Source organism: Pseudophryne corroboree, chromosome 5 (assembly GCF_028390025.1).
Source record: "Pseudophryne corroboree isolate aPseCor3 chromosome 5, aPseCor3.hap2, whole genome shotgun sequence".
NCBI classification, from domain to species: Eukaryota; Metazoa; Chordata; class Amphibia; order Anura; family Myobatrachidae; genus Pseudophryne; species Pseudophryne corroboree.
Genome location: NC_086448.1, coordinates 46,993,693 through 47,007,645, shown reverse-complemented (window position 1 = coordinate 47,007,645; position 13,953 = coordinate 46,993,693).

The following is a 13,953-nucleotide window of genomic DNA, read 5'->3' as shown; positions in this document are numbered from 1 at the left end:
CGCGGTAAATCTTGGTACACACACGGCCCCTGCTGCAGCAGGTCCTCCCGAGGAGGAAGAGTCTGAGGATCTCCTATAAACAACTGCTGAAGATCTGGGTACTAAGCCCTTCTTGGCCAGTCTAGGGCAATGAAGAGTGCTCGAACCCTTGTCTTTCTTATGATCCTGAGTACTTTTGGGATCAGCGGAAGTGGAGGGAAAACATACACTGACGGGAACACCCACTGGGTCACCAGTGCATCCACTGCTACTGCTTGAGGGTCTCTCGACCTGGAACAGTATCCCTGAAGCTGCTTGTTGAGACGAGACGCCATCATGTCTATTTGAGGAACTCCCCAAAGACTTGTCACCTCTGCGAAGACTTCTTGGTGGAGGCCCCACTCTCCTGGATGGAGATCGGGTCTGCTGAGGAAGTCTGCTTCCCAGTTGTCTACTCCCGGAATGAATATTGCCGACAGAGCTTGTAGATGTTTTTCTGCCCAGCGGAGGATTTTTGTCGCCTCTGCCATTGCCGCTCTGCTTTTTGTTCCACCCTGCCTGTTTATGTATGGGACTGCTGTTACATTGTCCGCCTGGATCTGCAAGGGACGGTCTTGAAGGAGATGTACCGCTTGTTGAAGGCCGTTGTAAATGGCTCTTAGCTCCAGAACGTTTATGTGAAGGCAGGCTTCCTGTTGTGACCAACGTCCCTGGAAGTTTTCTCCCTGAGAGACTGCTCCCCAGCCTCGGAGACTTGCATCCGTGGTTACTATGACCCAATCCTGAATCCCGAACCTGCGTCCCTCTAGCAGGTGAGAGCTGTGCAACCACCACAGGAGCGAAATCCTGTTTTTTGACGACAGGATTATCTTTCTGTGCATGTGTAGGTGTGACCCCGACCACTTGTCCAACAGGTCCCACTGGAATACTCTGGCATGGAACCTGCCAAACTGTATGGCTTCGTAGGCCGCCACCATCTTCCCCAACAACCGAATGCACTGATGGATCGACACACTTGATGGTTTCAATATCTGTTTTACCATTTTCTGGATTTCCAGAGCCTTTTCCAGCGAAATAAATACTCTCTGAACTTCTGTGTCCAGAATCAACCCGATGAAAGACAACCTTGTCGTCGGTTCCAACTGTGACTTTGGGTAATTTATGATCCACCCGTGTTGTTGGAGTATTGACAGGGAGAGGGATATGTTTTGTAATAACTGCTCCCTAGATCTCACCTTTATCAGGAGGTCGTCAAGATAAGGGATTATATTGACTCCTTTCTGATGAAGGAGGACCTTCATCTCCGCCATCACCTTGGTGAATACCCTCGGGCCGTGGAGAGACCGAAAGGTAACGTCTGGAATTGGTAATGGCAATCCTGAATCGCAAATCTCAGATAAGCCTGGTGAGGAGGCTAAATGGGAACATGCAGGTAAGCATCCTTTATGTCCACCGACACTAAGTAGTCCCCCTCCTCCAGACTGGCAATCACCGCCCGAAGTGATTCCATCTTGAACTTGAACCTTTTCAGGAAGAAATTCATATCTTTTAGATTTAGGATCGGTCTGACCGAGCCATCCGGCTTCGGAACAAAGAGGCTTGAATAAAAACCCTGGCCTTGTTGCGACAACTGTACCAGGACTATAACCTGGTCTTGACATAATTTTTAGATTGCCGCTGTTACTGCTTCTCTCTCTGGCGGAGAAGCTGGCAAGGTCGATTTGAAAAATCGGCATGGGGGAACGTCTTGAAACTCTAGTTTGTATCCCTGGGATACTATTTGCAACACCCAGGGACCCAGGCCAGACAGAATCCAATCTTGGCTGAAGAGTTTGAGACGTGCCCACACCCGAGCGGTCTCCCGCAAGGGAGTTCCAGCGTCATGCTGGGGATTTGGCAGAATTAGGGGTAGACTTCTGCTCTTGGGAACCTGGAGACGGTGTGGGCTTCTTTCCCCTTCCCCTACCTGCAAAGAAGGGGAAACCTCTCGCCTTTATGTATTTATTGGGCCGAAAGGACTGCATTTGCGGGTGATAGGTCTTTTTTTGCCGGTGCAGGCGCAGAGGGCAAAAATGTTGACTTACCTGCGGTAGGCGCCGAGACTAACGCATCCAGGTCATCGCCAAATAAGGCCTCACCTTTATATGGGAGAGCCTCCATGTTTCTTTTGAAATCTGCATCCGCGTTCCACTGGCGAATCCATAATGCCCGCCTAGCCGATACTGCCATGGTAGCGGCTTGTGAACTCAAGAGTCCAATATCCTTCATTGCTTCCAGCATGCAGGCGGCAGCGTCCTTGATATTCCCTAATTTAAGGATTATCTCATCTTTATCAATTGTGTCAATTTCTGATGACACGCTTTTTGACCATTTTTCAATAGCGCGACTCACCCATGCGCAGGCAATAGTGGGCCTGAGCAGTGTACCATTGGTAACATAAATGGATTTCAATGTCGTTTCCATTTTGCGGTCTGCCGGCTCTTTAAGAGAAGCCGTGCCAGGAGCAATGAGAATTACCTTCTTTGTCAACCTGGAAAGTGCACTGTCTAACACGGGGTGACTCCCATTTTTTCCTGTCTTCAACCGGGAAAGGATAAGCTATGTGAATCCTTTTGGGAATACAAATTTTTTTTATCAGGATTCACCCACCTCCCCTTCAAACAGAGCATTTAGTTCGTGTGAAGGAGGGAATGTGACTTTGGATTTCTTTCCCTTACATAAATAAGCTTTCTCCTGAGGTACAGAAGTGCTTTCTGTAACCTCAAACACGTCCCTTATAGCCACAATCATATATTGTATACTTTTTGCCAATTTATGATCTATCTCTCTGGATTCACTATTGTCGACACAAGAATCAGAATCCGTGTCGGTATCAGAGTTTACAACATTTTTTTTTTATCATCAATAGTTTTATTGAATTTTTTTTGCATTGCAAACAGGGGTACAAAAGGAAGAGAAAGGGGGGGAGGGGAAGTAGGTACTGTACATAAACACATAGGAGAACGCTATAACAGACATGTGCAAACAATTCAAAGTCGATCACACAGGTACATCGTAAGGAAAACAAAAAAATTAATGGAGATGGAAGGGCGGCAATGGGCTTGATATAAATACAACACAAATAGGAGGTCATTGCAGTCTTAGGAGGGGGGGGCATCGGGGGGGAGGGGGGCCCCATCAGCCAATGGGGCTGGGAGGTGGCTGTCCAGGGGGGCGGGGATGCAACACTAATGCAGCACCCTCTCCCTCCGAGGTAAACAGATGCCAAGGCATCCAGCGCACAAATGGAGATTTAGCAGTGAAGGAGTATGGGATGTGTTCAGTCTCCATCACGAAGTGAAGCTGTATTTTGTGTATCACCTTCAACAATGAAGGCGGTGTGGGATGCTTCCAGTTTTGGGCTAATGCCGCACGCGCGGCGAGACAAATGTGGCCTAAGACATAGTGTAGATGTACACCCACGCCTCGCGGGTATATATTCAATAAAGCTATAAGAGGGGAGGAGGACAGGTCGAGATTCAAAACTTTGTTGATAGGTCAAATACCTCTGTCCAGTACCCTTGAATATGAGGACATGACCAAAAAATATGGAAGAGGTGGCCTACCTCTCCGCATAGGTGCCAACAAAACTTCGAACATGCAGGCCAAATCGTATGTAGCCTTTCCGGTGTGAGGTATAATCTATGGAGTAGCTTAACATGCATTTCGGAGTGATTCAGACATTTAGACATAGTAAAAGATGACATAAAAATGCGTTGCCATTGAGAATCATGGAGAACACATCCCACATCCGCCTCCCACCTGAGTTGGGCTCTAGATTTAGAAACAGGGAGTAGTGAGAGTAATGTTTTATACCAGAAGGAGATCTCCCCTCTAGAAGTAGCGCTAGAAAATCGGCCTATGACTTGCAGAATACCAGGTGGTGGTGGGGAGGGGGAGAGGTGGAGGCTAGTTCACCAGTGCTGTATTTGGTAATATCGAAGCCTCTCAGAGTCAGGCAGAGAGAAGCGTCCCTGAATATCAGAAAAGGAGGCGAGCACAGACCCATTAAACAAGTCTCCCAGGACCTCCATCCCCCTGGACCTCCAGCCCGCCAGGTTAAGATTAGGGACTAGAGCGGCCACCGTTCGTAGTGATATCAGAGAGAAATTATGATAGGAAGGGGATATGGCTGCAGTCAATTTGTCCCAAACCTGGAGTGTGGCTCGGGTAGAGGGGAGGAGGTTTAAGCTCCGTGGGCGAAGGGGTTTAGGGATCCAAAAAAGATCTTTCAGGGGAAATCGGGGGCAGTTCGCCTCCTCCAGACACGTCCACCCCGGACATACATCTTTGTAGAATTCTTTAATCTGGGCCAGAAGGGAGGCCTCCTGGTACAGTGATAGATTGGGCATATACAGGCCACCGCATCTTCTCGGTAGAGACATCCTCGCGCTAGCAAGTTTAGGCGGGCGCGAAGACCATATATAATTAGTGAGGATTGTAGTGGCCTTATCTAGATACTTCTTGGGGAAAATAAAAGGGATATTTCAGAACAAGAACATTAATTTAGGGAGCAGCGACATCTTAAAGGCGGCCAGGCGACCTAACCAAGAAACTTCATAGTTGAGCCATGATTTGGTGAACATCTGAAGGGAGGACAGCAGAGGAGGAAGATTAACATCAAATACAGAAGCGGTAGATGGGGGGATGTAGATACCCAGATATCGTATCGAGGATGTTTGCCAGTTATATGGATACTTAGCGCGTAATGGGGGCAAGGAGTTAGAGAGATTAATGGGCAAAGCATCCGTCTTAGAGGCATTTAATTTATAATACGATTGTGTAAAACATTGTGTAAGTGGGGAAGTGTTGTGGCTGGATCTGTTACAAATACAAAGAACATCGTCTGCAAACAAACATAGTTTGTGCGACGTGGCGCCCAATAGCAGTCCAGGGAACTGCGGGTCCGCTCGAACCCTAGCTGCCAGTGGTTCAATGGCCAGTACGAATATGAGAGGGGAGAGAGGGCAGCCCTGACGGGTGCCATTATAGATTGGAAAAGAGCGAGATAAAAAACCATTACTGAATACCCGGGCCGTCGGGGAGCTATACAGGGCTAATATCGAGGAGAGGATGCGATCACGCAGGCCAAATTTTAGTAGGACTTCTCGCATATAAGACCAGTTTAAACGATCAAAGGCCTTCTCTGCGTCCAAAGATAGCAGAAGGAGACCTTGATCGGGGATTAGGGAATAGACAAGGTTAAAGACCCTGCGTGTATTATTGGACGCTTGTCTTCCCGGGATAAAGCCAACTTGGTCCGGATGTATCAGGGAGGGGAGGAGGGCGTTCAAACGAGAGGCTATTAATTTAGCGTATATTTTAATATCCCCATTCAGTAACGCAATGGGACGATAATTTTGACAAAAGGTCACATCTTTGCCCGGTTTAGGGATCGTGACAATACGCGCCTCGAGCATCTCCTGAGGGAGGGTGCCCTGAGAGGTAATGTCGGTGTAGACTGCCACCAAAGAGGGAGCTAGAAGGTCTTGGAACGAAACATAAAAGTTATTAATAAAGCCATCGGGGCCCGGCGCCTTACCTTGAGGGAGGGACTTGATCACTTGGAGGGTTTCTGATAAGGACCATGGGGCATTCAGCAATGCTAGTTGATCGTCTGAGATATTTGGGAGGTTTAAATCCGCTAAGAAGGAGTTGATAGAGGAAGGGGTAGGCTGTGGGGTGGTAGGATCTGTCGAGAGGTTATAGAGTTGGGAGTAGAAGTTGGCAAACTGGTTCGCTATCTCTCTTGGGTTAGAAATTTTGGTGCCTGTGGGGGATACAATGAGCTTGATTCTATTCCGAGCCTGCTGAGCCCTAAGCTTCCGGGCAACCATTTTCCCCGGCCTGTTCCCCGCTAGATAAAACTTCTGACGTATCCTATTTAATGAAGCCTGGGTGCGCGCCATTAGTAATGTCTGGAGTTGGGACCTAATATCGGCTAACTGCTTCTGTAAGGATTTCGTTGGTCTAGATTGATTTTTGTCCTCTAATTCCTTCAGTTTGAGCTCCAAATCGGCCTGGCGTTGTAGGTTAAGTTTCTTGAGCTGTGCTCCCGCCTGAATCGCTGCCCCCCGGGTGACAGCTTTAAGTGCGCACCAGAAGTTCAGGGTGGACGTGTCCGAGGGGGAATTAAATTCCATATAGGACGAAATACTATCAGCTATAATTTTTTTTGAGACTGGGTTGGACAGCAAATGAGGAGAGAGTTTCCAAGGGCGGGGGGGGGGAGGAGAGTGTTGACTAGCTACACTCCATTTAAGAATCAGCGGGGCGTGGTCTGACCAAGTTATAGGAGAATATCTAAGGATCTGGCGAACTGGAGGGTCCATTTGTCCGAAAATATAAAATCAATACGGGAGTAAGAGTTGTGGACGGGGGAATAGTAAGTGTACTCCCTTCCTGTGGGGTTTTGCACTCGCCATATGTCATAGAGATCAAATTCAGCTAAGAGGTTACGAAAGGCTAAGGAGGGGGTGTTGGGGGAGACTGAAGTGGAGAGAGAGGTCCTAGGAGACCTGTCCAGTTTAGGGTCAAGAACTAAATTAAAAACCCCGTAAGCAAAAGGGAGCCCGTACGAATCTTCTGAATAGCTACACATAACTTTTGGATAAAAGCAACTTGGTTTGAGTTCGGGGCATATGCCGAGACCAGAGTGACCGGCTTGTCGTTTAAAAGGCCGCTCAGTATAAGATACCGGCCATTTTTACCAGCTATCTGAGAGTGCAAAATGAAGGAGATGGAGTCCCTAAATAATATGGCCACACCGTTCCTCTTAAAAGGGCCATTAGCAAAATAACCTAGAGGGAATCTACGATCTTTAAAAATAGGGGGTGCTACAGATGAAAAGTGTGTCTCCTGCAGGGTAACAATATCAGCTTTATTCCTAGTAAAATAATCCAAAGCCAGCCTACGCTTGTTAGGGGAATTCAGCCCCTTGACATTCATAGATAATACCTGAACCATCGGGGAAAACTAATGTACGTTGTGGAAGGTGAAGGGCCTTGACACATACAAAAATAGAATTGTCTCGAGCAGCGAGTACCTACATCATGAAACAGGGGGTGGGGGAGGGGAGGGAGGGTACAGGGAGGTGAGAGGGAAGGAAAAAAACAAAATGACCCAGTATATCGGGTCGGCATAACTACTGCAAGGAAGGTAAAAAAATGCAGCAGTGTATTACCAGGGGGGAACATGTGGCCTAGCGCCACCACCCATGAAACTGAACAGAAAAATTAAGAGTAAGCAGAAGTAAATATGCCTAACAACAATACACATGAGAGCACATGAAAAATAAAAAAAACAGATACAAATAGACTCAGATATAACATGAAAGGCTAGGGCACCATTATCGCAACAGCACGCAGGGCAACTCACGTGACCTCAACAAGGACAATGGCTAAGTCCATTCTGTGATATCGGTACCGGAGACAGTTCAAATTGAAAACCCAAGCTGGATGTATCAGCGTCAGGCGGGGACCCATTCCGAGCGGATGGTGGGCTGTTTCTTGGATCCAGGAGGTAGTGTAACAGAGATATCCCACTCCGCTAGTAATTTGACTCCAGTCTCCAATGAAGTCACCGTGTAAGACTTATTTTCATACGAGATGACGAGCTTCACCGGAAAACCCCATCTGTACGTGATGTCTTGGTCGCGAAGTGCCAAAGTGACGGGAAGAAATGCTTGCCGTTTGGCCAAGGTTAGAGCGGAGAAGTCCGGGAACAGTTGTAAACCGCCAAGAACATCCGAGTCGGAGTCGCCCGCCTCTCTGGCCGCTTTCAGGATGCGTTCTTTGATTGTAAAGAAATGCACCCTCAGGAGCGTATCTCTCGGGAGCGAGGGGGCAACTGAGCGTGGTTTAGGCAGTCTATGAATCCTGTCAATAAGCAGCTCTCTAGCGTCGATTCTAGGCAGAAGCTTCTGGAACAGGACGGTAGCGTAATTTTCCAACTCGGAATTCTGCACGGAGTCGGGGATGCCTCGGATCTTAATATTATTACGCAGGGATCGGTCCTCTATATCCGCAATCTTGAGTTTAAACGCCTCAAGGTCACTTTGCTGCTGGTTGTGGGCCGTTATGAGGTCATTATGAGACAAGACCAATTCCTCTACTTTCCTCTCTAGATGGTCCGTACGATCTCCTATAGCGTGGAGCTCTGTCTTAACCTCCCGAAGAGCTGCTGTGAGGTCCTGAGTCAACTCAGATTTGAATGCTGAGTGGGCCTGGTACAGAGTTTTGACCGTGAGAGGTGCATCGGAATCAGGGTCAAACCCCGGCAGGGAGGCAGGGCTGCGGGGGGTATCTTGCGGAGAAGCGGCAACCGGGGACTTCCGTAGAGAAGAGGCGGCAGGTGCCGTCTTCTGAGGCGGAAAAGATACTCTGGGGGGGCAGCACCCCTTTGACCTTTTTAGGAGGCATTCCAATGGAGTGAGGTTCCGCAGCCGGAATGAAGATAATAACAAAGAAGCTCAGGATCCCGCAGAATATATAACGGAAATTTAGGTAAGCATAAAAAGCACGGGTGGTGGTGGGCAGATGATCTGCATTACATCAGAAGAGCGATATCACACATGACCAGGCAGAGGGTCATCTCCATTCTGCGGGGCTCAGATGGAAGGTTCCCAGCCGGGAGAGAGGGGTGAGCGGTCAGATACACACCTCAGGTCCGGCAGCGCTGTACATTAAATGCTATGAGACAGAGCTGGATAAATGTGGTACGCTTCCCTCCAGGCACTTCTCTGTTGGAGGATCCAGGAGTCAACAGGCAGGAAAGGAATGAGAGAGCAGTAGCTGCCACCCAGGATAGCAGGCCGGCTGGGAAGGCTAACCCCAGTGATTCCTGCAGCTTGAAGCAGCCTTCACTGTGGAAACCAAGATGGCCGCCGCACCTCCCTAGGTGTCTGTGTCCCCACGGCCTGTTGCCCCACAGAGTATCCTCCCTGGGGGTCAGGAGAGTGGTCTGGATGGCTCCAGATGGCTCCAGGGGCTCCGGTGGGGTCCGCGTCTCTTTCCAGCTCCGCCGTGGAGCTCAAAACGCGGGCGCCGGGAGTACACGAGTCCCCGGCTTCCGGATGGTCCTAGGCCGCAACCTGCGGGAGCCGTGAAAACAGCTCCCCGGCTCCGCAGCGGTCACTGCCGGGCACAGGGGGGCTGCAGATGGAGAGGGGAGCCCCCGGAGATGGGTTAGAACGGACCAGGGAGGAGATTAATGAGAGTTTTTAAAGCAGGAGAGAGGAGTGTAGCAGAACCACGTCTGCTCTCTTCTCCAGCTAGGCCACGCCCCCAGTGTTTACAACATTTGCAAATGGTCTCTTATGTGACCCAGAGGGGCCGCCCGCATAAGGAATAACAGCATCCTGAAAAATCACATCTTCCACAGATTTTCTCCAGCATGCAGCCTTAGATTCAGACTTATCCAATCTGCGGTTAATCAGATGCATACTGCAACGTAGCTCTTTCACCCATGCAGGCTCTTGGTGTGCCGGTAGCGCAACCACATTACAACTCTGTGTCCCTAAAATGGCTTCCTCCGGGGAGGAACTCCCTGCCTCAGACATGCCTCATACGTGTACACCACACTCACAGACACACTGGGACTTATTATGGGGACAGACCCACAGTAAAATCTGTCAGAGGGACACAGGATAGGAGCAGCCAGTTCACAAACCCAGCGCCAGTATTGCCTGTGAACACAGTATGTCCACAGCCCAAAAGCGCTTTTAAATAGTAATATACACTATCAAATGCACCACAATCGCTTTGTGCCCCCCCCCTTTATAGCACCCTGTACATGTCAGAAGTGGAGGAGAGGACCAGCGTGTTCTCTGCAGCCTGATGAGAGAGAGAGAAAATGGCGCTGAGTAGTGTGCTGGCTGCCTGAGGAAGAAGCTCCGCCCCCACAATGGCGCGTCCTTACACTCAGTATATTGACTTATTATTTATACTGGCGGGGGTAGGGCTGTGCCAGTTTGAGGTATTTTTCTTGCTGCCCAGGGCGCCCCCCCCTGCACCCTGCAGTGCCTGTGTTTGTGGGCAGCAATGGCGCGCTGCGCTCCCGCCAGCCGCGCCGCACCTCAGCCGTCACTTACTTGATTGAAGATCATTCTTCTCATACTCACCTGTCTTCTGGCTCTGTGAGGAGGGTGACGGCGTGCTGTGGGAGTGAGCATCTAGACACGGCTAGTGTTCAGTTCCCTTCAGGAGCTAATGGTGTCCTGTCAGCCAGAAACAGAGCCATGAAACTCTGAGGAAGTTGGTTCTGCTTCTGCCCCCTCAGTCCCACGAAGCAGGGAGTCTGATGCCAGTAGATCTCCCTGAAAATAAAAAACCTAACATAAGTCTTTTCAGAGAAACTCAGTAGAGCTCCTCAGAGTGCATCCAGTCGACCTGGGCACATTTCTAAAACTGAGGTCTGGAGGAGGGGCATAGAGAGAGGAACCAGTTCACACCCAATGAAAAGTCTTTAGAGTGCCCATGTCTCCTGCGGATCCAGTCTATACCCCATGGTCTTGAAATCATCCCCAGCATCCTCTAGGACGTATGAGAAATAGGAAAAGATCAAGATCCACTTCCACCTCGTGCTGAAGCTGCTGGCTCGAGTCATGGCCGAGACGATGAAATGCCATCAACGTCGTCTGCCAAGGCCGATCCCCAATGTCATAGTAGAGAGCATGTAAAATCCAAAAAACTAAAGTTCAGTAAAATGACCCAAAAATCTAAATTAAAAGCGTCTGAGGAGAAGTGTAAACTTGCCAATATGCCATTTATGACACGGAGTGGCAAGGAACGGCTGAGGCCCTGGCCTATGTTCATGGCTAGTGGTTCAGCTTCACATGAGGATGGAAGCACTCATCCTCCCGCTAGAAAACTGAAAAGAGTTAAGATGGCAAAAGCACAGCAAAGAACTGTGCGTTCTTCTAAGTCACAAATCCCCAAGGAGAGTCCAATTGTGTCGGTTGCGATGCCTGACCTTTCCAACACTGGATGGGAAGAGGTGGCGCCTTCCACCATTTGCACGCCCCCTGCAAGTGCTGGAAGGAGCACCCACAGTCCAGTTCCTGATAATCAAAATGAAGATGTCACTCTTGAAGTACACCAGGATGAGGATATGGGTGTTGCTGGCGCTGAGGAGGAAATTGACAAGGAGGATTCTGATGGTGAGGTGGTTTAAGTCTGGCACCGGGGAGACACCTGTTGTCCGTGGGATGAATATGGCCATTGACATGCCAGGTCCAATTACAAAAAAAATCACCTCTCCGGTGTGGAATTATTTTAACAGAAATGCGGACAACAGGTGTCAAGCCGTGGGTTGCCTTTGTCAAGCTGTAATAAGTAGGGGTAAGGACGTTAACCACCTAGGAACATCCTCCCTTATACGTCACCTGGAGCGCATTCATCAGAAGTCATTGACAAGTTCAAAAACTTTAGGTGACAGCGGAAGCAGTCCACTGACAACTAAATCCCTTCCTCTTGTACCCAAGCTCCTGCAAACCACATCACCAACTCCCTCAGTGTCAATTTCCTCCTTAGACAGGAACGCCAATAGTCCTGCAGGTCATGTCACTGGCAAGTCTGACGAGTCCTCTCCTAACTGGAATTCCTCCGATGGATCCTTGAGAGTAACGCCTACTGCTGCTGGCGCTGCTGTTGTTGCTGCTGGGAGTCAATTGTCATCCCAGAGGGGAAGTCGGAAGACCACTTGTACTACTTCCAGTAAGCAATTGACTGTCCAACAGTCCTTTGCGAGGAAGATGAAATATCACAGCAGTCATCCTGCTGCAAAGCGGATAACTCAGGCCTTGGCAGCTGTGTTGGTGTTAAACGTGTGTCCGGTATCCACCGTTAATTCACAGGGAATTAGAGAATTGCTTGAGGTAGTGTGTCCCCGGTACCAAATACCATCTAGGTTCCACTTCTCTAGGCAGGCGATACCGAGAATGTACACAGACGTCAGAAAAAGAGTCACCTGTGTCCTAAAAAATGCAGTTGTACCCAATGTCCACTTAACCACGGACATGTGGACAAGTGGAGCAGGGCAGACTCAGGACTATATGACTGTGACAGCCCACTGGGTAGATGTATTGCCTCCCGCAGCAAGAACAGCAGCGGCGGCACCAGTAGCAGCATCTCACAAACGCCAACTCGTTCCTAGGCAGGCTACGCTTTGTATCACCGCTTTCCATAAGAGGAACACAGCTCACAACCTCTTACGGAAACTGAGGAACATCATCGCAGAATGGCTTACCCCAATTGGACTCTCCTGGGGATTTGTGACATCGGACAACGCCACCAATATTGTGCGTGCATTACATGTGGGCAAATTCCAGCACGTCCCATGTTTTGCACATACATTGAATTTGGTGGTGCAGAATTATTTAAAAAACGACAGGGGTGTGCAAGAGATGCTGTCGGTGGCCCGAAGAATTGCGGGCCACTTTCGGCATTCAGCCACCGCGTGCCGAAGACTGGAGCACCAGCAAACACTCCTGAACCTGCACCGCCACCATCTGAAGCAAGAGATGGTAACGAGGTGGAATTCAACCCTCTATATGCTTCAGAGGATGGAGGAGGAGCAAAAGGCCATTCAAGCCTATACATCTGCCTACGGTATAGGAAAAGGAGGGGAAATGCACCTGACTCAAGCGCAGTGTTGAATGAATTCAACGTTGTTTTAAGGTTCTGCAACCCTTTGAACTTGCCACACGTGAAGTCAGTTCAGACACTGCCAGCCTGAGTCAGGTCATTCCCCTCATCAGGCTTTTGCAGAAGCAGCTAGAGAGTTATAATGTCAAATATTACCTTTAAACATAAGCTATTTACTATTACGGACTAAGTACGCTATTTGCGTACTGAGTACCGTAGGGGTACGCACTTAGCGTAACAGACGCTAAGCCGTGGGCGCGACGCGCGAGCGATGCGTCCGCTCACGGTTTCACGCTTCGTACCAAGCACGCTATAGGCGTACCGAGTACTGTACTGCTACGCTATTGGCGTAGCGGAAGCTGCGCTGTGAGAGTGAGACACGAGCGGCGCAGAGGCTCACAGAATGATGCAGAGTAAACCTTATTAATAACACACAGTAAGAATATGCTTATACTCTAAACCTTAGTAATCTAATACTACAATGATGTAACGCTGAAAACCCTTAACAATGTGTATGCTGTTTGAGTGATTGTGACGCTAAGAAAACCCTTAGTAAGGAGTGAAAACACAAGACCTGGTTTTGATTTAAAAACCACAGCAGTTCTAACACCGCCGTGGATGGTTTCGAGAAAAGGGGAAAAACACAATACAAGTTATACACTACAAACTAACATCAAAATCTAACACAATAACAGAGAATAATATTAACAATAACAAACAAGAGTGAACAAATTGAAACGAATGGAGAACAGAATGGATAACAAAATGGCTACAGAGAAATATACATACGTGGGGATGATTCGCAAGCGCGTCCTGGATCCAGCCCTCAGCATTCAGAGAGAAAGCCTTCAGAGAGAGTCAGTGTCTGGCCAAGCAATGGTGGTCTTTATATACACAACATACATTCACAATACAATGGTCCCTATAATCTCATTGTTCATTGGACACCGGAATTTGTCTCCACATTATAGCAAAGGTCATAGGTGGATTTGAACAGGTGGGCTGTGTCTTTCTCCAACTGCTCTGGTGGGAGGTATCCTCAGGATTCCCGCTGCATGTTTAATTTACAGCAAATACAATATATGTTCATAAACTACTTTTGCACATAACTATACGCAGGAGCGAGCCATCCTTTCCTAACCAACACCGAAATGTTACCCTTAAAATATCCTACAGCTGGATACTAGACACCACCTTTCAACCTTTATCTGACCCTTCCTATCATGCAAAGAGGAGTCTCTCTGTCCAGGAACCGTTTAAACTAAACATACTCGCTGACATTGTCTAGGGG